At 45.5% G+C, this 21871-nt stretch overlaps 1 long non-coding RNA gene across 1 annotated transcript in view; it reads left to right on the top strand.

Moving 5' to 3' along the window:
* LOC144694029 (uncharacterized) overlaps window positions 1-21871 on the top strand; it is a 406257-nt gene that overhangs the window by 149463 nt on the left and 234923 nt on the right. The gene's annotated exons all lie outside the window — the stretch shown is intronic.

Genomic DNA, 21871 nt, shown 5'->3' with positions numbered 1-21871 from the left:
TTTAAACTGTGTCCCCTAGTTCTAGTCTCTCTCATAAGGGGAAACATCCTCTCTGCATCCACCCTGTCAAGTCCCCTCAAAATCAGATATGTATCAATATGATCATGTCTCATTCTTCTAAGCTCCGACAGATACAGGCCCAACTTTCCCAACCTTTCCTCATCAGATAAACCCTTCATTCCAGGGAGCAGTTGAGTGAATCTTCTCTGAACTGTTTCTCTTGCAATTATACCTTTTCTTAAGTAAGGAGACCAAACTGTACACATGCAGTACTCCAGATGTGGTCTCACCAATGCCCTGTACAATTGTAGGATGTTCCTTTCCCCGTGAATAAATGACAACATTCCATTTGCCATGCTAATCACTTGCTGCACCTGCATACTAACTTTTTATGATTCGTGTACCAGGACATCCAGATCCCCCTGTACAGCAGAATTCTCCAACCTCTCTCCATTTAAATGATATTCTGCTTTCCTATACTTCCTACCAAAATTCACATTTTCCCACATCATACTCGATCTGCCAAATTTTTGCCCACTCTGTTAACCTATGTATAGCCCTTTGCAGACTCCTTATGTCCTTTTCACAACTTACCCTCCTAACTATCTTTGTGTCATCAGCAAATTTAGCTACCATACATTCAGTCCCTTCATCCATGTCATTGATATAGATTGTAAATAGTTGAGGACCTGGCACTGATCCCTGTGCTATTCCATTAGTTATAGCTTGCTAAACCTAAAAATGGCTCATTTATCCCTACTCTCTGCTTCCTGTCAGCTAACCAACCCTCTGTTCATGTTCATATGTTACCCCCTACACCATGAGCTCTTATTTTTGTGCAGTAACCTTTGACGTGACCTTTTTGAAATCCAAGTACACCATATCCACAGCTCTCCCTTTATCCATGTTGCTTGTTACTTCCTCAAATAACTCTAATAAATTAGTCAAACATGATTTCCTTTTCACATAACCATGTTGACTTTGCCTGGTGGCATTAAGATTTTCTAAGCGCCCTCTTCTGCCCTCCTTAATAAGATTCCAGCATTTCCCCTATGTCTCAATTAGAGTAGGAAAGGCATAGAAACAGGATGAGGCTATTCTTGAAGGAGGAGAGAGGGGACAGTGATTTAGGCAGGAAATCCTAGAGCTTCAAGCCCAGGTAACTGAAGGCCTAGCTGGGTCAGCGAGCACAGAGGCAATGGGTGAAGGGGGCCTGGTGCAAGTTAGGACAGCAGCAGCAGGGTTTTGGATAAGCTCAAGTTTACATATCGTTACAAAGAGAATGTTACATGTCAGAATTAGCACAGGATCAAGACAAGGGCAAGTAGAACAGCAGCAGCAGAAAGGGTGGGTTATAATTCTTGCAATCCGATCACTTTAATAATGTGCTTGAACACTTTCAGAGATAAGCTGGTGGATGGCAGTGAAAAACACTCCATAAACATCATCGGCATTATTCTGACCTTAATCTCGATTCCTTCAGCCAAGATTCCTTCTGCAAGGTGATATGGTTCCTTTGAAGGGATCACAATGGTTAGTGACAAAGGCTTGTTAGGTGACACTGTGGGCACAGTGCCTTGAGTGGGTGTTTAAATGGAGAGGGAAGTGCTGGGTGCTGAATGGATGGAGATTTTGTAATGGTGGGAAGAGCTGAAACTGACTTAAGCTCCCAAAAGAACTTACAGTAACTGCATGAGGTCACCCAGAACGCTTGGAGCAGCTCACTAGATCCTTCAAGCTGCATGCGAGAGAAATAAGAGTAGATGAAGCTAAACACTTGCTTAAAATGGATCAATGAGGCAATTAGAGTAGGAAAGGCATAGAAACAGGATGAGGCTATTCAGCCCCTTGAGCCTATTCTGCATTTAGTTACATCACAGCTGATCTACATCTTAACTCCAACTACCTTTAATACCTTTGCCTAACAATATCAATCTTAGTTTTGAGATTTTCAATTGACCTCGACCTCAACAGGTTTTGGGAGAGAGAGTTCCAGATTTCCACTCCCCTTTGTGTGAAGAAGTGCTTCCTGACATCAGCTTTACTCTGAACTCTCCCACCAGAGGAAATGGTCTCTCTCCATCTACCCTAGCAACACTTTTAATAATAAACACTTTTAACACTTTTAAATTTTAACACATTAAACAGCTCAATTAGAAGAAGAAACAAACAAAAAACTGTGTGAAGACAACTGGAGATAAGTGAGAGAGGGAGATGTTTAGGAATTCACTAACCCAGCCTCGAATGTGAAATTCTTATCCTGGTTTCAAGTGCCTTCATGGCCTCATCTCTCCCTATCTCTGTAATCACCTCCAGCTCTGAGTCCCTCTGAGATCCTCCAATTCTGGCATCTCACCCATCTCCAATTTCCTTCACCCCACCATTAGCGTTGTGCCTTCAGTCACCTTGTCCGTAAGCTCTGGAATTCTTAACTGTTAGGGCATTAAGTAGGCCCAGAACATGACCTATGCCTGCTCCCCCGCTGAGGCTTGTCGGGGATACTTTAAGTAGAATTGTTAGGGTAACCAGGGAAATGTCACCCCATTTGACATGCCCCCACAGCTCTGCAGCTGTTAAAGCAGATAGTGCGGGAGAAGTTCCCTTCCATCCAGCCTCACAGTTTACAGTTATCAATGGATTGGAAAACCATTGGGTCCAAATTCTGTCTCACATAAAATGCTCCCACAGGAATTAAGCCAGAGTTGCAATGCTGATGTTATGTTATTCATAAAGAGCTAGGAACTAATTGTTATGCGAATGCACATCAAGGTGCCACATTTACTACAGCACTACAATGAGGTGCCGAGCAACAACATTATATAAAAGCAAAATACTGCGGATGCTGAAAATCTGAAATAAAAACAATGCTGGAAAAACTCAGCAGGTTTGGCAGCATTTATTATAGCCGAACAACAATATATCTGTCCACCAGCCACATGGGGAGCAGCAAGAAATACACTCGATGAAGCTCTAGCATTTTGAGTCTAAAGTGTGATTATTTCAAACTTATGGGAAACAGAAAACATAACATGGTGGCAGCAGGTGTCTGTGAGTAAGACTCAAACATTTTAAATGGATTTAATGTTGAATTAGATTAAGAAAAATCAATGCGTATTAGTGCCAGAGAGAGAGAACAACTGAGTGAGTCATGTGAAAATGAAATGGCTGCCTTTACAGCAATTAACACACAGTTCCAGCCCATAATGAAGTGAGAGGCTGATGAAGTGGAAGGGGTAAGTTACATCATTTTGTGCACAGGAGAAAAAGGTATAATAACTGGGAGATAAGAGAGGATGACATTAAAAACCCAGGCAAAATTTTTGAAAAATTCTGCACAGATCTCTAGCTAAAGTTAAATGATCAGATCCACCAATATAAATTTCAAAGTCTGAGGCAGGAACCACGTGAACCCGTTGACAATGTCTTAACAAGTGTCATGCCCATTAGGCATGAAAGAGATCATAAACTGTTTAAATCAAACCTTACTGTTTTGTTTATTTAAAAGTGGCATTGTTAAACCAAAAGATGGCTGCTACAGGTCACACTATTCACAAGTTGGCTACAGTTTCTGAAAATTTCCAACAGCAGTTACAGGACAAAGCTCAACCCTCATCCTTGTGGAATCTGACGCCTCTCAATGTGAGGACACATTACAATCAATGAAACCAGAGACCAGCAGATGGCCTGCCTCCCTAGCCTGGCTCTAAAACAAAGGGAGGGCCATCGAAACTCATTATACCTGCAGAGGCACTAATAACCACCATTTATTTCCTAACGTGAACAATGGATATTTTGACCAGAGGCATAGAAACTGCTTGTTAGCCTGCAGCTGACTCATTAATGGGCAACATCACATGACCTAAGCTTCTGGCCTTTGGAAAATTTTAATATTACATTTCTAGACTTGCAAGTCAGTCTGTTGTTTTACCTGCAGCCTGAAAACACCACAGCAGGACTCCAGGCTAACCAACAACCTGTGTCAAGTGCAAGCCTCCTCAAAGCCTGTTGCTCTGGAAGATTCCTGCCATTGTCTGTTGAACAGACCAAGTCTCTGTATGCCAACCTCATTTTGCTGCATCACCATCAACTTTAAAGGAATTCTGCAACTCCTCCTTCAGCTAGCAGAACCTGCCTGAATTGTAACTTCTCCATGAAGGAACCCTCACTGGACTCTGACTCTGGACTCCAGTAATTACATGAACAGATATCCATATCTGTGATTCTTTTGCTTTTAAGTTATTTTGCAATTGTAAAAACTCCTCTTTCCTATCTTTGTATTGTGTGCTTGCGTATGTGCATGAAGTTGTGATGACCCCCCGGGTCTGAATGTATGAATAAACAATACTTCTGATGTAACTCTAAAGTGAGTTTGCTGAAAGTCACTTTAAAAATTGACCTCACAAACCAAGGGTTTGGGGAAACACACCACAGCCTATTTCAAAAATTAGAACTCTGCTTTTGGACAGATGGCAAGAGAACAAAGGAATTCAGGGTTGCCTGTCTCCCCTGTCCATAATACAAGATTGAAAAATCCAGCCAGAAAATGCCAATTCAAGGAAACAGCTGAAAGGCTGATGGACCAGCTCATTTAGAGCTCTGCGTATCCTGAAGTACAAAAGATTTGATTGGAAAGGACAACCTCATAATATCGCAGGCTGTAGACACTGCCAGAGCACATGAAGCCACGAGTAGACAGATGAAGGTGTTGATTACCTGAAAAGCTAGCCTTCAGTTAAATCGAGATGAAGGCGGCAGGGGTGATGCAGTGAAACAGCGACAAAACAATGCACACCAGACAGAGAGAAAGATGTGCAGGAGCTGTGGATGAGCACATGAGTTCACAGACAGAAGGAAATGTCCCACATATGGATCAAACTGCAGAGCTTGTGGAAATAGGTGTGCAGAGGAAGGAAAGAAGATGGTAAATGAGTTATCAGAGACAGAGGAACGAGGCGAGTGAGCAGGAAAAGAAGCCAAAACATCCAAACCCTGGAAGATGATGATGAGCTTGAGAACACAATAGACATAGACACCGTACCACTGCATGAAGTGACTGGATATGACAGGTCCCAGAGAAAAGAAATTAACACAACCATTCAGATCAGGAAGAGGTTGAGAAATAAGCTCACAACAAAAAAACCTGAAGCTAAAACTTGATACCAGTGCAAAGAAGTAACATTATCTCACTCAGACTATATCAGAAGATCTGTCCTGAAAATTTGAGACAAAACGGTTACTAAGGAAAAATACCGTGAAGCTGAGCAACATAATGCTAACGGCAAATAGGGGGACTGAGATTGGACAGTGAGGAACAAGCCAAATCAGAGGGACACACAAAGGAAAGTATAATACCAGTGTGTTCTATCTCACTGAAACAGATGGTCCTGATGCTGAGCAGTTGAGCAGAGCTGCAGCTTACCTCAGTAAACCAGGAGATGAAGGCGGTGACACTGAGGGTTGAAGGTAGTAAGTAAACCCATCAAAAAATACCCTCCAATGAGAAGCATGCAAGATCTGGTACAAATGCACCCAGAGTGTTTCGATGAGGGGGGTTTGGATGCTTTGAAGATTTTGGGTATCACATCATTATTAATCCAGCGAAGAAACCAATGATTCAACCGACACATAAAGGCCCAAAAAGTAAAGCCTTAAAGAGTGCTCCAGGAGGTGGAAGAAAAGAAGGTGATCGCCAGAGTCACAGTGCCTGCAGATTGGGCAAATTCCATGGTGGTAAGAGAGAACCAAATTGATGGTTAAGAGTTTGCCTGGACCCCAAAGATCTTAATCAAGCAATAAAGAGGGATCACGACCCCATTCTAACAGTGGGAGAGATCACACCAACACTGGCAAAAGAAAATGTTTTCAGTAAGCTCAGTGCCCGAAATGGCAACTGGGATGTGAAGCTTGACCAGGAATCTCGCTGTTGACAACATTCCACACACCCTTTGGTCAGTACAAATTCCTGCATCTACCTTTTGGCCTTAAAGTGAGCCAGGGGATCTGTTCCAGCAGAGAGTAGTCAAAACAAATGGAAGGATGTAAAGGATCAGTCAGCATAGCTGATGATAATCAGATGTCAAGTGTAGATGGAAAAGATTATGACCAACATCTACATGAAGCCATAGAGAGAAGCAGGAAATCTGGGATCAAGCTTAGTGCAGACAAATGCATTGTGAAAGTGACACTCTCCGCTACAACAGAAAGAAACCTGTCACTCTGCAAGTAGGTGCTTCTACAAAAGAGATGGGAGTGGCCCTGGTACAAAAGGAGAGACCAATAGTATTCACATCCAAAGTTCTAACATTAGCTGAGATCAAAAAGCCAACACAGAATGAGAGCTCTTGGCAGTCTTGTATGGATGTGAGAAGTTCCATACATATCTCCATGGGGGAAATTTCATAATGGAGAGTGTTCATCGCCTACTGGAGCAGATCCACAAGAAGAAGCTGAGCACCAGCAAGACTGCAGAGTTTGCTCTTGAAGCTTCAGAGTTCTGATTTCACTCTGAAATACAAGCCAAGGACAGAAACGACGCTGACAGATACCCTACCTCGTTTGTCACCACAGTAAAAACATGAGATAAAAGATCTAGGTATAAAGATCCATCACCTGGTGAAAGTAACACAACTGAAACAGAGTCAGATCAGAGTTTCTGCTTCTGCTTCTGTTTCTGCTTTAGTTGGCATCACAGACCAATATCCATGTCCCACCAACATGTTTATGGGTAGTGCTTGCTGAACTAAACCTGACCTGCTGAGGTGGTAGTCCTAATAATGAAAACTTATAATTGGGACTAATTTAAAGATGGGTCTTGAAGATTTCCAGTGATAGGGCTGTGACTATTTCCCTTGGTAACTTGTTCCATTGTGGGATTGTCCTCGGGAAGTTAGGTTGTTGATACATTGTCTTTGTAGTTTGTGTGAGTGACTACCTCACATTTTGTCATTGCTGGAGGGCACCAGGTACTTGTTCCTATCAATTTCCACCAGTCCATTCCCTATTTTATAGAATATCATCAGTCCATTTTATTCCCTGCTTTGCTGTAGTGATTCCCATTCCAAACCTTTGATCCAGGATGTGACACTGATGTATTTCCCATCCTGATTCAAGCAGAATCACGCGGCTTGTCTTTGGAACACTTCAGTCTTATTTAAATCTCTCACCATATAAGGATCCCACACACAACTTGCATACTCCAGGATTGGATGAAGAAATGTTTAGTAAGCTGTAACTCTGATATTTTTGTTGTACCAAAAATTCCTCCTCAGAAATCCAAGAGCCCTGTTTGCTCTGGATGTTATCTGTTGAACGTGGGATCCAACTGAAGATTATTTTTAAGATGAACCCTCAGGTATGGTTGTGTATCCACCTGTTGGAGAATTTGATTACAGAACTTGAAGCTATCTGTTGGGTGGATCCCTTTCGTTGGTGTTACACCTGACATAGCATTTTTTTGGCATTGAATGCCATCTCCCATTGGTCCTGTCATTTTTGAAATTCCAGAAGATCATCTCCAGGGAACTGATAGGATCTTGAGTTTTTCCTGATGTGTCGAGGCAATCAAATGTGAAGAGTTACATATGCTGCTCAGCAAGTGACCTAGGGATGGCCCAATATGATACACCAAACACAGCCAGCAATACGGTCATATTGGTCTGTCAGATATGGCTGTGGTAACCAAATTATCCACACGCCATCCAAAATGACATCTCATCATTGCCGACTACGACTCAAACTTCTCTTTTATCCAAAAGGCGAAAGGTTTGAGAGCTACAACAATCATCTCAGCAGTATGAATTCTGTTCACTGAGCAAGGGATTCCTGGAAGAGTAATATTTGACAATGGAACCTAATTCACCTCTGGAGGATTTAAGGAGTTTGCTAAACAGTATGAATTCAACATCTTCACCTCGTCACCATATTACCCAACCTATCCTCTCAGTTTATTAGTGTGCAGCCAATTTGTTTAAGTGCGCTGGCCCTTTAAAATTTCTTTTGCAAGGCTGTGCGTGCATGGTAGCTTAAAGGGGCTGACTTGTGTGTGGCCACGTGGCTTAGAAAGTGCATTGGTCACCACCTCCTTTCATTGCCTCACCCAGGTACTTTGAGGGCTTTGGACTCTATTTTGCCCGCAAGACTATCTATCTTAACCCTCCCAGCTTCCAACAACAGACTGGGCATTCCCTGGCTCACCCTTTGGACCAGGGAAGCCGTATTCCCCGGATTTCCAGCCTGGTCCCCTTTCGTCAAAGGTTAGGAAAGCCTCAGCCCATGGAAATGCACTCCCCTACTCTCTAAGCTCAACTCGTGAAGAAAGCGTCATTCCCTATTCAGGAGAGAAGACCGGAGATAAAGGTGAGGCAAAGAAATTTGGCCAAGAAAATATATTCGTTCCAGTTCGTAGAATCATACTGCAGAGAGGGAGGCCATTCGGCCCACCAGGACTATGCCAGCTCTCTGAGAGAGCTAGCCAATTAAACGCATGCTCTTTCTCCTTAACTCTGCAATTCTCTCTCCTTCAAATGTTTATCCTATTCCTTGTTGAGAGTTACCACTGAATCTGCTTCCTTCCTTTCAGCAGCACATTTCAGAACGTAACAACTTGCTGAATGAAAAATATCCTCCTCATCTCCCTTCTGGCTCTTCTGCCCAACTATCTTAAATCTGTGTCCCCTGGTTACTGACACACCTGCCAGCAGATAACATTCCTCCCTACTTGCTCTCTCAAAGCCACACAGAATTTTGAACTACTCTATTAAATCTCCCCTTAACCTTCTCTGCCCAATGGAGAACAATCCCAGCTTCTCCAGTCTCCCCACGTTACTGAAGTCCCTCATCTGGACCACCAGATGGAGCCCTGTGTAACAGCCAAGAGCTCCATTTCTTGTGGGTCCATCCTGTTGCCAACTCAATGGGCCAATTGTAATAGACTTTCCAAATGCTGCCTTCTCCAAGAGTTGACACCCTAGTTTCCAGCCAGTTACCCATTTTGCATCCATGCACACATTGCTTTCCTCGCCATTTTTCAGACTCATTGGTAATGTATAGTTTGTACACTGGCCAGGGTGATCAACTCTGGGGAAAAAAATAAAGAACGCAAATAAAGGACACTTTGTTGGAGGAGTGAGAGGTGGGGGAGGAGTGAGAGGTGTGGAAGGAGTTGGGAGGTGGGGGAGGAGTTGGGAGGTGGGGGAGGAGTGAGAGGTGGGGGAGGAGTTGGGAGATGGGGGAGGAGTTGGGAGGTGGGGGAGGAGTGAGAGGTGTGGAAGGAGTTGGGAGGTGGGGGAGGAGTGAGAGGTGGGGGAGATGGGGGAGGAGCGAGAGTTGGGGGAGGAGCGGGAGGTGGGGGAGGAGTTTGGAGGTGGGGGAGGAGTGAGAGGTGGGGGAGGGGTTGGGAGGTGGGGGAGGAGCGAGAGGTGGGGAAGGAGTTGGGAGGTGGGGGAAGAGTGAGAGACGAGGGAGGAGTTGGGAGGAGTGAGAGGTGGGGGAGGAGTTGGGAGGTGGGGGAGGAGTTGGGAGGTGAGGGAGGAGTGGGAGGTGGGGGAGGGGTTGGGAGGTGGGGGAGGAGTGGAAGGTTGGGGAGGGGTTGGGAGGTGAGGGAGGAGTGGGAGGTAGGGGAGGAGTTGGGAGGTGGGGGAGGAGTTGGGAGGTGGGGGAGGAGTGGGAGGTGGGGGAGAGGTTGGGAGGTGGGGGAAAGTGGGGGAGGTGGGGGAGGAGTTGGGTGGGGGAGGAGTTGGGGTGTGGGGGAGGTGGGGGAGGAGTTGGGAGGTGGGGGAGGGTTTGGGAGGAGTTGGGAGGTGGGGGAGGGGTTGGGAGGAGTTGGGAGGTGGGGGAGGAGTTGAGGGGTGAGGGAGTTGGGGGAGGAGTTGGGAGGAGGGGGAAGGTGCTGACAAGGCCTGAGGAGCTGGTGGGGACGATGGCAAAACCCTGTGCTCCCTGCCAGATTTGCAACTTTCAGGACACTTTTCAGGGCACGATGTCCAAAGCAAGACATCTAAAGGGTGCCAGCAATGAAATGTAAACCCTGAAGAAGGTGATTAACATCATATTGCTAAGGGAGATCCTTGTGTGGGCTGAAATGGATACAGAGGAGAAAGAGGGTAAGGTGATGAGTAGCTGCGGCCCAACATTACCCAAAAAGATGGAAAGTTCAAGATTTTCCAGGATTAAAAAATGCACTGCCTGATAGGTTCAATCGTAACTTTCAAAAGAGAATTGGATTTCTGTCTGAAGGGGAAATATTTGTAGAGATATAGAGAAAAAAACAGATGAACGGGGTTAATCGCATAGCGTTTATAAAGAGTCAGCACAGGCATAATGAGACGAATGGCCCCCTCTCTGGAAGCCATGATTTTTATGATTAAAATGTTCAAAGTTAATTCTTAAGTCCTAAAGAAAATGCGACATGGCTGGCAAAGGGGTTTCAGAATTTAAAAACTAATCTGCAGGTGGTCAGAGCCTGCAACTGTGCACAGAGTCACAGAAGATCAGTTAGAGTCTCAGGGGCAAGACAAGCCATATTAATATCAGAAAACCTGACTAAATATTACAGGCATAACATGGAGAGTGTTACAGATAAACTTGAGAGGCGGGTACGGACATATTTAAAGTGCATACATATCATGCAGCCCAACGCTTCCCTGGTTGGCCTCTCACTGGGCATCCTCCATAAACTTGAGCTCACCCAAAACTCTGCTGCCGCTACCCAAACTCACAAGGAGCCCCATTCACCCATCACCCCATGTGCTCGCTGATCTACATTGGCATCCAGTCCAGCAAAGCCTTGATTTTCAAATTCTCATCCTTATGTTTCAACTCAGCTCTCCCTATCTTCGAAGCCCCCTCCCAGCCCCACAGACCTCTGCGATCTCCTGCAACTCTGGCATTTTGCTCATCCCCAGTTTTCATTGTTCCACCATTGGCGGCCGTGTCTTCAGCTGCCTGGGCCCTAAGCTCTAGAGTTCCCGCTGTAAACCTCCCTGCCCCTTTGCCTCTCTCTCTCCTCCTTTAAGACAATCCTTAAAAGCTACCTCTTTGACCAAGCTTTGGGCCATCTAACATCCTGATCTCTCCTCACGAGGTCTGATGTCAAATCTTGTTCAGTATTCGCTCCTGTGGAGCACCTCGAGACATTTTGCGAGGTTAAAGGGGATGATATAATTGTAAACTGTTGGTGTTTACATATGTAAATATGAAAATGACAGGTTGGAAATCTGGGCCTGCTGCATGAACCATGGCGATTAGACACCCTGTCCCCGGCAATCACGGCAATCTCTAGGAGGGAGCAAAAATCAGATAAAAACACCAGACCATGTCTCCCTATAATGAGTCCAAGAAGCCACGGGAACCAGACCTACATTACCTGGTTGTTCACTTGCCTTGAATAAAATGTGAACAGCCACCCCAATCAGGAATCATCCCAGCCCCTTTTTGAAGGCCTGCATAGAGTCAGCAACTGCTCCCAAAGGCCCTCTGGGAAAGGAGGGCCTGCTTAATATCTGACCTAGCTCTGCCCTTACATAACCTTTTATGGTGGTGTGTTATGAGATCATGTAGGGAGTCCAAGTTGCTGTGGTAACATACACTTTTCCATGCATGTTATAGGTCCCAAGTTATGGATAGTGACAGTAGAGACTCCAACTTTTGTTGTATTAGCTGGCTGACCAGGAATCTCTCCTGCCCTTACCACCTGTTTGATTTACAAGTTGATAATCAACTTGTTTGGCCACATTATGAACTTGGCCATCAAGTCCTGGAGTGAGTCTAGAACCCAGAGCCCCTGGCACAGAGGCAGAGGAAGGGACACTACCCACTGCACCACAAGACCTCCTATATGTAAAACCTTATATACAGATGCCAAATCTTCTCTAAATCAGAAAGAACTTGCACATTCCATAGCCTTTTGGATGGTCCAAATCTTTTTATACTCCCAGTCATAATGTGACAATCGATTTCTGAATAGCAAGCTCCCACAAACAACACTGGGATAAATCCGCAAACAATCTGTTTTTATTGATGTTTTAGTAAGTAGTCTGGTTAGACAGTCATGTCGTTAGACTTGGCAGTCAGGATTTTGTACCCTCCCTCGTTCATTTACTTGGCAGAATTATTGAGGGTCTGCAACTGGGTGTAGTGCTGGGAAAACCTGCCCATTTCTTGCCAGAAGTGTCAGGTGACTTACAGTACATGCAGGCACAGAAAGGTAAATGAATTGTAATTATATTCAAATGAGTCAAAGACATTGTAATGATATCCAAACAAAGGGTTTGGGGGGTGGGGGAGGGTGGGAAAGGGGCAAGGGGAAGGGAGGAAGGGGAAGGGGTAGAGGATGGGATGAAAGATGGAGAGGAAAGGAGCAAGGGGAAGAAGGGCAAAGGGAGGAAAGGGAAAGGAGGAAGGGAGAAGGGGGAATGTGGAGGGGCGGAAAGGCCAGGACACTACATTTCCCACAGCACTCCAGTGAGGGAGTGCAACGGGTTGAGCAGAAACTAAGGAGGGCGGCTGGAACCTACAAGTGCAGAACCCAGTGAGGCCAGGAAACCCCAACCTGATGCCATTGGGTTAACTTTTACACACCCTTGGGGGGGTATGTAACAACCCAGCTGACCTGATACTGCCATTTCCGCCTAGCCCCCGCACCCTCGGCTGAAGGTGAAATTTAACCCCTACCCCCACCCCGGTCTCTGATCTCCGCACGTCCCCCTGTTCCCCAGCCCTATCACTCTGTGGCCATGAGGAAAGGAGGAATGATTAGATAGGCTGGGGTTGTTTTCCTTGGAGCAGTAAAGGTTGAGAGGGGACTGATAGCGCTGTATAAGGTTATGAGGGACATAGATAGGGTGCATAGGAAGGCACTTTTTCCATTAATAGAGGGGTCAATAACCAGGGGGCATAGATTTAAGGTAAGAGGTAGAAGGCTAAGGAGAAATTTTTTCACCCAGAGGTTGGTAGGAGTCTGGAACTCACTGCCTGAAAGGGTGGTTGAGTCAGAAGCTCTCGTAACATTTAAGAAGTATTTAGATATTCACTTGCGTTGCCATAGCCTCCAGGGCTATGGGCTAAGTGCTGGAAAATGGGATTAGTGTAGTCAGATCTTTGTTGACTGGCACAGACACAATGGACCGAATGGCCTCCTTCTGTACTGTAAACGTCTATGAGACCAGCACTTGCCCAGAGTCAGCGTTGCAGAAATTCTTGCCTCAAACAGAGAGCAAAGAGTTACAGGCTTAATTCTAATCTCTCCATTACAATAGTGACTGCACTTCAAAAGTACTTCATCGGCGCTGAATGCATATTGGCACATCCTGAGGTCATGCAAGGTGCTGTATAAATGCAAGTTGTTGTACTTCCTTCATTCTTGAGTATAATGGTGTGGAGTTGGCAGACTGCAGCCTGAATATGGCCCACTCCAGTGCTTCATTGAGCTCACTGTACCTTTCAATGTTCAGTTGAAGGGGCAGCCATTTACTTCACCCTCTGGGGTCTCATTGACTCAAGATACAGCAGCTGGTGTGGCAGTGGGCTGAGTCTGCCAGCACCTTTTCAAGGAACCAAGATTCAGTGTATCGCATTCTCACATCTGAACAAGGAGGTTGTGGGATCAAGTCTCACTCCAGGGATTTGAGTACATAATTCAGGCTGACACTCCCAGCGCAGCACTGAGGGATATCCTATGGATCTGAAAGGCACTGTGTAATGCAAATCCTTTCTTTTCCAGTCCCACTTCAGAGTTTTGAGTGCATAATCCAGCCTGATGCCAACACAGGAGCCACAATACTGAGGCAATGCTGCACTTTTGGAGGGACAGAACTAAGGGATTGCTGTACTGTCAGTGGGCCTGGCTAAGGGAAGCACTGTACTGTCGGAGGTTCAGCACTGAGGGGTGCTGCACTGTCTGAGGGTCAGTACTGAGGGAGTGCTGCACTGTCAGAGGGTCAGTACTGAGGAAGTGCTGCACTGTCAGAGGGTCAGCACTGAGGGAGCGCCACAGTGCCAGAGGGTCAGCGTAGTCATTTACAGGAAGTCAGTGTGAGAGGAGCGGGGTCTTTAACAGTGAGAGAGTGAGAGAAGAGTGTGAGACCATTAAAGAGCGCGAGAGGGCAAAGAGTGTGGAGACCAGCTGATTGGTGAGTATTTCTAGTCTTTAAAGTAAAAGTAAGATCTTTAGTTTGTGTTTAGTTCTCCAGTCTTTTTTTTCTCTTTTTCTTAAAGATAGCTTGTTAAGTATAAGATTGATACTGGTGTGTATAAAAAAATAATTATAATGAAGTGTAAAGAGTGGGGATACTAGAGTAATGAATTAATAAATTGAATAAAACACGACAGCGATGACAGGATGAGTGATGTGTTGCTGCTGCAGCATGTGGGAGCTGCTGGACACCGAGGTTATCCAGAGCAAACACATCTGTAGAAAGTGTTTGCAGCTCGAGGCACATCGGACCTGAGTTAAGGAGCTGGAGCCTGAGCTGCTGACATTGCGCCACATCAGGGAGGGGGAAAGTTACCGGACACTTTGCTCCAGGAGGTGGTCGCACCCCACAGGTTAGGTAATTCACATTTTGTCTGTGATCAGGGACAGGAGGGTGTGACTGCAGGTGAGGTAGGTATGGGGACCCAGGGGGTAGTGTTCGAGGAGCCTCGGCCCCTGCAAATATCCGACAGTTACAAGGTTCTTGCAAGCTGTGTGGATGAGAGTGGGGACTGTAGGGAGGATGAGCGAACTGACCACAGCACCATGGTACAGGGAGCCATTCAACTGGGGGGAGGAAATAGGAATGTAGTAGTGGTAGGGGACAGTATAATTAGGGGGATGGATGCTGTTTTCTGCAGCTGTGAGCGTGAGTCCCGAAGGCTGTGTTACCTGCCCGGTGCCAGGGTTAAGGACATCCCCTCAGGGCTGGAAAGGAACCTGGAGTGGGAGGGGAGGGATCCAGTTGTCATCATCCACGTGGGTACCAATGACATTGATAGGACTAGAAAGGAGGTTCTGCTGAAAGAATTTGAACAGTTAGGAGCAAAATTAAAAAGCAGAACCTCCAAGGTGATAATCTTGGGGTTGCTACCGGAGCCACAGGCAAACTAGCATAGGGTAAATAAAGTCAAGGAGTTAAAAGTGTGGATCAGAGATTGGTGTGAGAGGAATGGGTTTCAGTTCATGGGGCACTGGCATCAGTACTGGGGTAGGAGGGAGCTGTTCCAGTGAGATGGGCTTCACCTGAACCATGCTGGGACCAGTGTCCTGGCGAATTGAATAACTAGGACTGTAGAGAGGACTTTAAACTAAATAGAGTGGGGGGGGGGGGGGGGCAGATTCTGGAGAGGTGATACGTAGGCTTACAAAGCAAAAGGATGTGGCAGCATTGCAGGGCAGCTATTTAGGTAATGATACCCAGAGTGTGACCGGAAGGGACAGAGTGTACAAACATAAAAAAAACAGCAGCAAATAGGGTCAAAGGGGGAAAAAATGGTCAAAAGGCAAAATTAATGGCCCTTTATTTAAATGCACATAATATTTGGAACAAAATAAATGAATTAACGGCACAAATAAACGTTAATGGGTATGAGCTTATAGCCATTACGGAGACGTGGTTACAAGGAGATCAAAGCTGGGAACTAAATATTCAGGGGTATGTGATTTTTCGAAAGGACAGGCAGGAAGGAAAGGGTGGTGGGGTAGCTTTGATAGAAACAATGGAATAAGTACAATAGCAAGAAAGGATCTTGGATTGGAAGATGTAGAATCCATATGGGTGGAGGTAAGAATTAACAAGGGGAAGAAGACACTGGTGGGAGTAGACTATGGGCCCCCTAACAGTAGCTATACTGTAGGGTAGATAATAAATCAGGAGATAATGAGGGCATGTAAAAGGGCAATTCATTAATCATGGGTGACTTTAATCTTCATGTAGATCGGGAAAATCAAATTGGCAGAGGTAGACACGAGCAAAAACTCATAGAGCGTATTCGGGACAGTTTCCTAGAGCAATGTGTTGTGAATCCAACCAGGGATCAGGCTATTTTGGATCTGGTAATGTGTAATGAGGCAGGTTTAATAAATGATCTCAGAGTAAAGGATCCCCTAGGAAACAGTGACCATAATATGGTTGAATTTAGCATTCGATTTGAGAGTGAGAAACCTGGGTCAGAAACAACTGTGCTGAACTTAAATAAGGGTAATTACAATGGAATGAGGGCAGAGTTGGCTGGAGGGGGCTAGGAAAGGAGTTTAGCAGAAAAGACGGTTGATGAAAAATGACAGACATTTAAGAAAATAGTTCATGACTCACAACAAAGATATATCCCAGTGAGGAAGAAGGATTCAAGGAAAGGGATAAACCAACGATGGTTAACCAAGGAAGTTAAGGTGTGCATCAAACTGAAAGAAAAAAACATATAATGTGGCAAAGATTAGCGGTAAGCCACAGGATTTGGAAAGCTTTAAAAACCAACAAAAGATAACCAAAAAATAATAATAAAGAAGAAAATAAACTTTGAGAGTAAACTAGCAAGTAATATAAAAATGGACAGTAAGAGCTTCTTTAAGTATATAAAAGGGAAGAGAGAGTCCAAAGTGAACATAAACCCCTTAGAGAATGAGACTGGGAAATAATAATGGGGAACCAGGAAATGGCAGTGGAGTTGAATAAACACTTTTCTTTAGTCTTCATGGTAGAAGATACTAATAGCATTACAAAAATACTAAATAATCAAGGGGCAAAAGTAAGGAGGAAATAAGTACAATAACTATCACTAGAGAAAAAGTACTAGTGAAACCAATAGGGCTAAAGGCCAATATGTCCCCTGGACCTAATGGGTTGCATCCTAGGATATTAAAGGAAGTAGCTACAGAGATAGTGGATGCACTGGTAGTAATCCTCCAAGAATCCTTAGATTCTGGAAAAGACCCAGAGGATTGGAGAACAGCCAATGTAACACCCTTATTCAAAAAGGGAGAGAGACAAAAAACAGTTGGCTTAACATCCATCATTGGGAAAATGTTGGAGTTTATTATAAAGGATGTAATAGCACAGCATTTAGAAATATATAATCTAATCAAGCAGAATCAGCATGGATTAATGAAGGGGAAATAATGCCTGACAAATTTATTAGAATTCTTTGAGGAGGTAACAAGCAGGATAAATAAAGGGGAACCAGTAGATGTAACATATTTGGATTTCCAAAAGGCGTTCGATAAGGTGCCGCACATAAGGCTACTTAATAAGTTAAGAGCCCATGGTGCTGGGGGTAGTATATTAGCATGAAGAGAGGATTGGCTAACTAATAGAAGACAGAGAGTTGGGATAAGGGGGGCATTTTCGGGATGGCAACCTGTAACTAGTGGAGTGCCACAGGGATCAGTGCTGGGGCCACAATTATTTACAATATATATTAATGACTTAGATGAGAGAAGTGAATGTACTATCGCCAAGTTTGCAGATGGAAACACAAGTGGTGAGGATGACACAAAGGGTCTACAGAGGGATATAGACAGGTTAAGTGAGTGGGCAAAAAACTTGACAGACGGAATATAATGTGGGAAAATGTGAGGTTATGCATCTCGTCAGGAAGAATAGAGGAGCTGAATATTATTTAAATGGAGAAAGACTGCAGAAAGCTGCAGCACAGAGGAATTTGGGAATACTTGTGCATGAATCCCAAATAGCTAGCATACAAGTTCAACAGGTAATAGGGAAGGCAAATGGAATGGTGGCCTTTATTTCAAAGGGAATGGAGTATAAAAATAGGGAAGTCTTGCTAAAACTATACAGGGCACTAGTTAGACCACACCTAGAATACTGTGAACAATTTTGGTCCCCTTATCTAAGGAAAGATATACTGGCATTGGAGGCAGTCCAGAGAAGGTTCACTCAGTTAATCTCAGGAATGGAGGGATTTTCTTTTGAGGAGAGGTTGAGTTTGTTGGGCCTGTACTTATTGGAGTTTAGAAGAATGAGAGGCGACCTTATTGAAACATATACGATGCTCAGGGGGCTTGGCAGGGTAGATGCTGAGAGTTTGTTTCCCCTTGTGGGAGAGTCTAGGACCAGAGGGCATAATCTCAGAGTAAGGGGGCACCCATTTAAAACAGAGATGAGGAGGAATTTCTTCTCTCAGAGGGTATCCAATCTGTGGAATTATTTACTGCAGGAGGCGGTAAAGGCTGGGTCGATACGTATATTCAAGGCCGAGATAGACAGATTTTTAATCAGAAAGGGAATCAAGGGTTATGGGGACAAGGCAGGAAAGTGGAGTTGAGGATTATCAGATCAGCCATGATCTCATTAAATGGCAGAGCAGACTCGATGGGTCAAATGGCCTAAGTCTGCTCCAACATCTTGTGGTCTCATTGTCAGTACTGAAGGAGAGCCACACTGAGGGAGCGCTGCTTTGTTGGAGGGTCAGCACTGAAGAGTGCTGCACTACTGGAGGGTCAGTACTGAGGGAGTGCTGTACTGTCAGAGAGGCTGTACTGAGGGAGCACTGCTTTGTCAGAGAATCAGTACTGAGGGAGAGCCGCAATGTTAGAGGTTCAGTACTTAGGCAGTGCTGCACTATCAGTGGGTCAGTACTCAGGGAGCACTACTCTTAGAGGGTCTGTGCTCAGGGAACGCTATACTACTGGAGGGTCAGTACTGAGGGTGTGCTGCACTGTCAGAGAGGCTGCACTGAGGCAGCACTGCACCACTGGAGGGACAGTACTTGTGGTGGGGGGTGGGGCGGGGGGGGGGGGGGGTTAGCGGGGCACTGCACTGTTAGAGGGTCAGTACTGAGGGTGTGCTGCGCTGTCAGAGAGGCTGCACTGAGGAAGCACTGCACCACTGGAGGGTCAGTACTTGCAGGGGAGGGGGTGGGGCACTGCACTGTTAGAGGGTCAGTACTGAGGGAGTGCTGCACTGTCAGAGAGGCTGCACTGAGGGAGCACTGCACCACTGGAGGGTCAGTACTTGCGGTGGGGGTGCAGGGCACTGCACTGTTAGAGGGTCAGTACTGAGGGAGTGCTGCAATGTCAGAGTCAGTACTGAGGGAAAGCCACACTTTTGGAGGGTCCGTACTGAGGGGATGCTGCACTGTCAGAGGTGCTAAATTTCAAATAAAATGATAAATTGCCCTGACTGTGCAAGTGAACATAAAAGATCTAATGGAATATCAGCAGCAGTAAGTGCCTCTTCGTGCTGGCCGGGTCTATCCCTTGAGCAAAGTCACTGCATTTCTGGCATTCATCTCATTACCATTTGTCAGGTGTTTACGTGTGTAAATTGGCTGTTGGATTCGTTCAGGTAACACAAGCAATTAATTGGCCGTGAAGTGTTTTGGGACCTTCTGAGGTTGTGAAAGGTTTTCTGTAAATCCGAGTTCTTTGTTTATATCGTTTAAAACTGTCTCAACTGGACTGTCAAAAGCTTGTTTCTCTCAGCGAGTACTTAAATGAAGAGCCTGATTTCTTCATTCTCTGTGTTCAGTGGCGTGCATTCCCCCCACAGGAAAAGAGGGAAAGTGTTGGCATGGGAGCGGAGAGACAGCAGACTCAGGAGACACTGCCTGGGGCTACCTGAGCTTTCCTGGGGTCAGTGAGGTCAGGGAATACAATACAATGCCGATGACCCCTAACACCCCCCTGAAGTGTTAAACAATCATTAAACAATTACAAGGTGATGCCACCACCTGTGTAGAGGGCGAAGAATTGTTGATACATTTGTCTTGGAAACAAATGGTCTTGGTAGTTTGTGTGGATGGCGACCTTGTGTTTTGTCATTGCTGGAGGACACCAGGTACTTGTTCCTGTCAATTCCCACCAGGCCATTCCCTATTTTACAGAATATGGTCAGACTATTTTTCTCCCTCCTTTGCTGTAATAATTCCCATTCCAAATCCTTAATCTGGGATGTGACTTGTTGCATTTCCCATCCTGATTTGTGCAGAATCCTGCAGCTCGTCTTTCGATTATTTAGATCCCTCACCATATAAGGATCCCACACAAAACTCTCCTCCCCCTCCCTCTCCTCTCCTCTCTTCACCCCCTCACCCTCCTTCTCCCCTCCCCCCTGCAGTTCCTCTCCCCTCCCCAACCCCTTCACCTCCGATGCTTCTCTGCCTCCCCTTCCCTCTCCTCCTCCCACGCCCCTCCTCCTCCCCCTCCCTCTCAACCTCTGCCACCCCCACCGCCTGCTCACACTGTTGTCAGGGAGGGTTAGCAATGCCCCGCTATAATCCCCAACAAAATAAGTTCAGTCTGTAGCTGCCCGATTACAGCAAGCCTGATCCGAATGCACCCGCTCCCCCAGCCCACTCCACCAACCTCCCCCCACCCAATTCAATTCTCCTCCTTACTAACCATAATGTTCCTCATCCTCCCCTCTTCCTCTGAAGACACTGACTCCCCATTTACTGAAAGTTAAAACTAGGGTGGGAGAAGCAGCTTCCCTCCGGGACCTCAACGGCTCCTCATGTGACTGTGAATACTGCAGGGATATTTGATCAGCGAAGGCATCACAGTCGAGTCTGATTATGTCCCTACCCAATGTCACAAACATGCACTCATAGAAAGGAAGATTTGCATTTCTATAGCACCTTCTACAACCTCAGGACATCTCTAAGCGTGTTAAAGCCAATGAAGTACTTTTGAAGTGTCATAACCGTTGTAAAGTGAGAAAGGTGGTAGCCAATTTACGCACAGTAAGGTCCCGCAAATAATAATGTGCTAGTGACCAGATAATCTGCATTTTGGTGATCTTGATTGAGGGATAAATGTTGGTCCTGGGCACAGGGAAGAACTCCCCTGTTCTTCTTCGAAATAGTGCCATGGAATTTTTAAAAATTTGGCTGGAAGTGCAAAGAGGGGCCTTGGTTTCATGTCTCATTTGAAAGACAGTACCACCAACAGTGCTGCACTCACCAGCATGCCCTGACTGTGCAGAGCAGCAGGTGACAAGGTCAATAGGATTTTGATACAGGACCAAATCCATGGGATATAAGTCAGAGAAAGTCGTGATCTAAATAGTCTGCTCCCACCCGGAGTACTGAGTCCAATTCTGGTCACCCAGATAGTGAGAAGCCATTTAAACATGGTAGACAGCACAGAGTCAACTTGGGCTGTTGCTGAGTGTCATGGGGCAGGGATGCTATAAATCCCTAACCTGGCCGTGGCCCTCCCTATCTCCATAATTCCCTCCATCGCTACAGCCTCCTGAAATCCCTGAACTCCTCCAATTCCGGCATCTTGCCCTTAGAACACTTTACTATCTTAAAGGCACTATCTAAAAGCAAGGCGTTGTTGTTGAAAGACTGGAGACACTCGGGATTATCAGCCTGAAACGAAAGTGTCTGAGAGATGATCTTATAACGAGGAATAAAACGGCAAATGGTTTGGAAGGAGTAGATCTGGGTCATCCCTTCAAATTGAATTGTCAGAGTAGGGGACACTGGTTCAATTTAATAAAAGGTTTGTCTTCACACAGAGTGATTGACATCTGGAATGGGCTGGCTGATAGGTCAGTGAATGAGGAGATGCGAAGTTGGTTATGAATCTGAAGTCGGTTACTGCAGTGGGGTTGCCTCTCAGTGGATAGGCTAAAATGGGGAGAATGGCCTTCGTCATCTCAAAGGCACAAGAAATAGGAGCTGGAATAGACCGTACAGCCCATCCAGCCTGCTTCTCCATTCAATTCGAATATGGCTGATCTTGGGCTTCAACTCCATTTTCCCACCCACTCCTCATATCCCTTAATTCCCTGAGAGTCCAAACATCTGTCTCTGTGAGCCTTAATGTATTCAACGATGGAGCATCTTTGGAGAATTCCAAAGATTCACAAGCCTTTGAGTGAAGTAATTTCTCTTCATCTCAGTCCTAAATGACATGTCATTATCCATATTG

The sequence above is a fragment of the Cetorhinus maximus genome, chromosome 19 (assembly GCF_964194155.1).
Source record: "Cetorhinus maximus chromosome 19, sCetMax3.hap1.1, whole genome shotgun sequence".
NCBI lineage: Eukaryota > Metazoa > Chordata > Chondrichthyes > Lamniformes > Cetorhinidae > Cetorhinus > Cetorhinus maximus.
The sequence above is the reverse complement of the archived record's forward strand: the minus strand, read 5'-3'. Positions and strand labels throughout refer to the sequence as shown.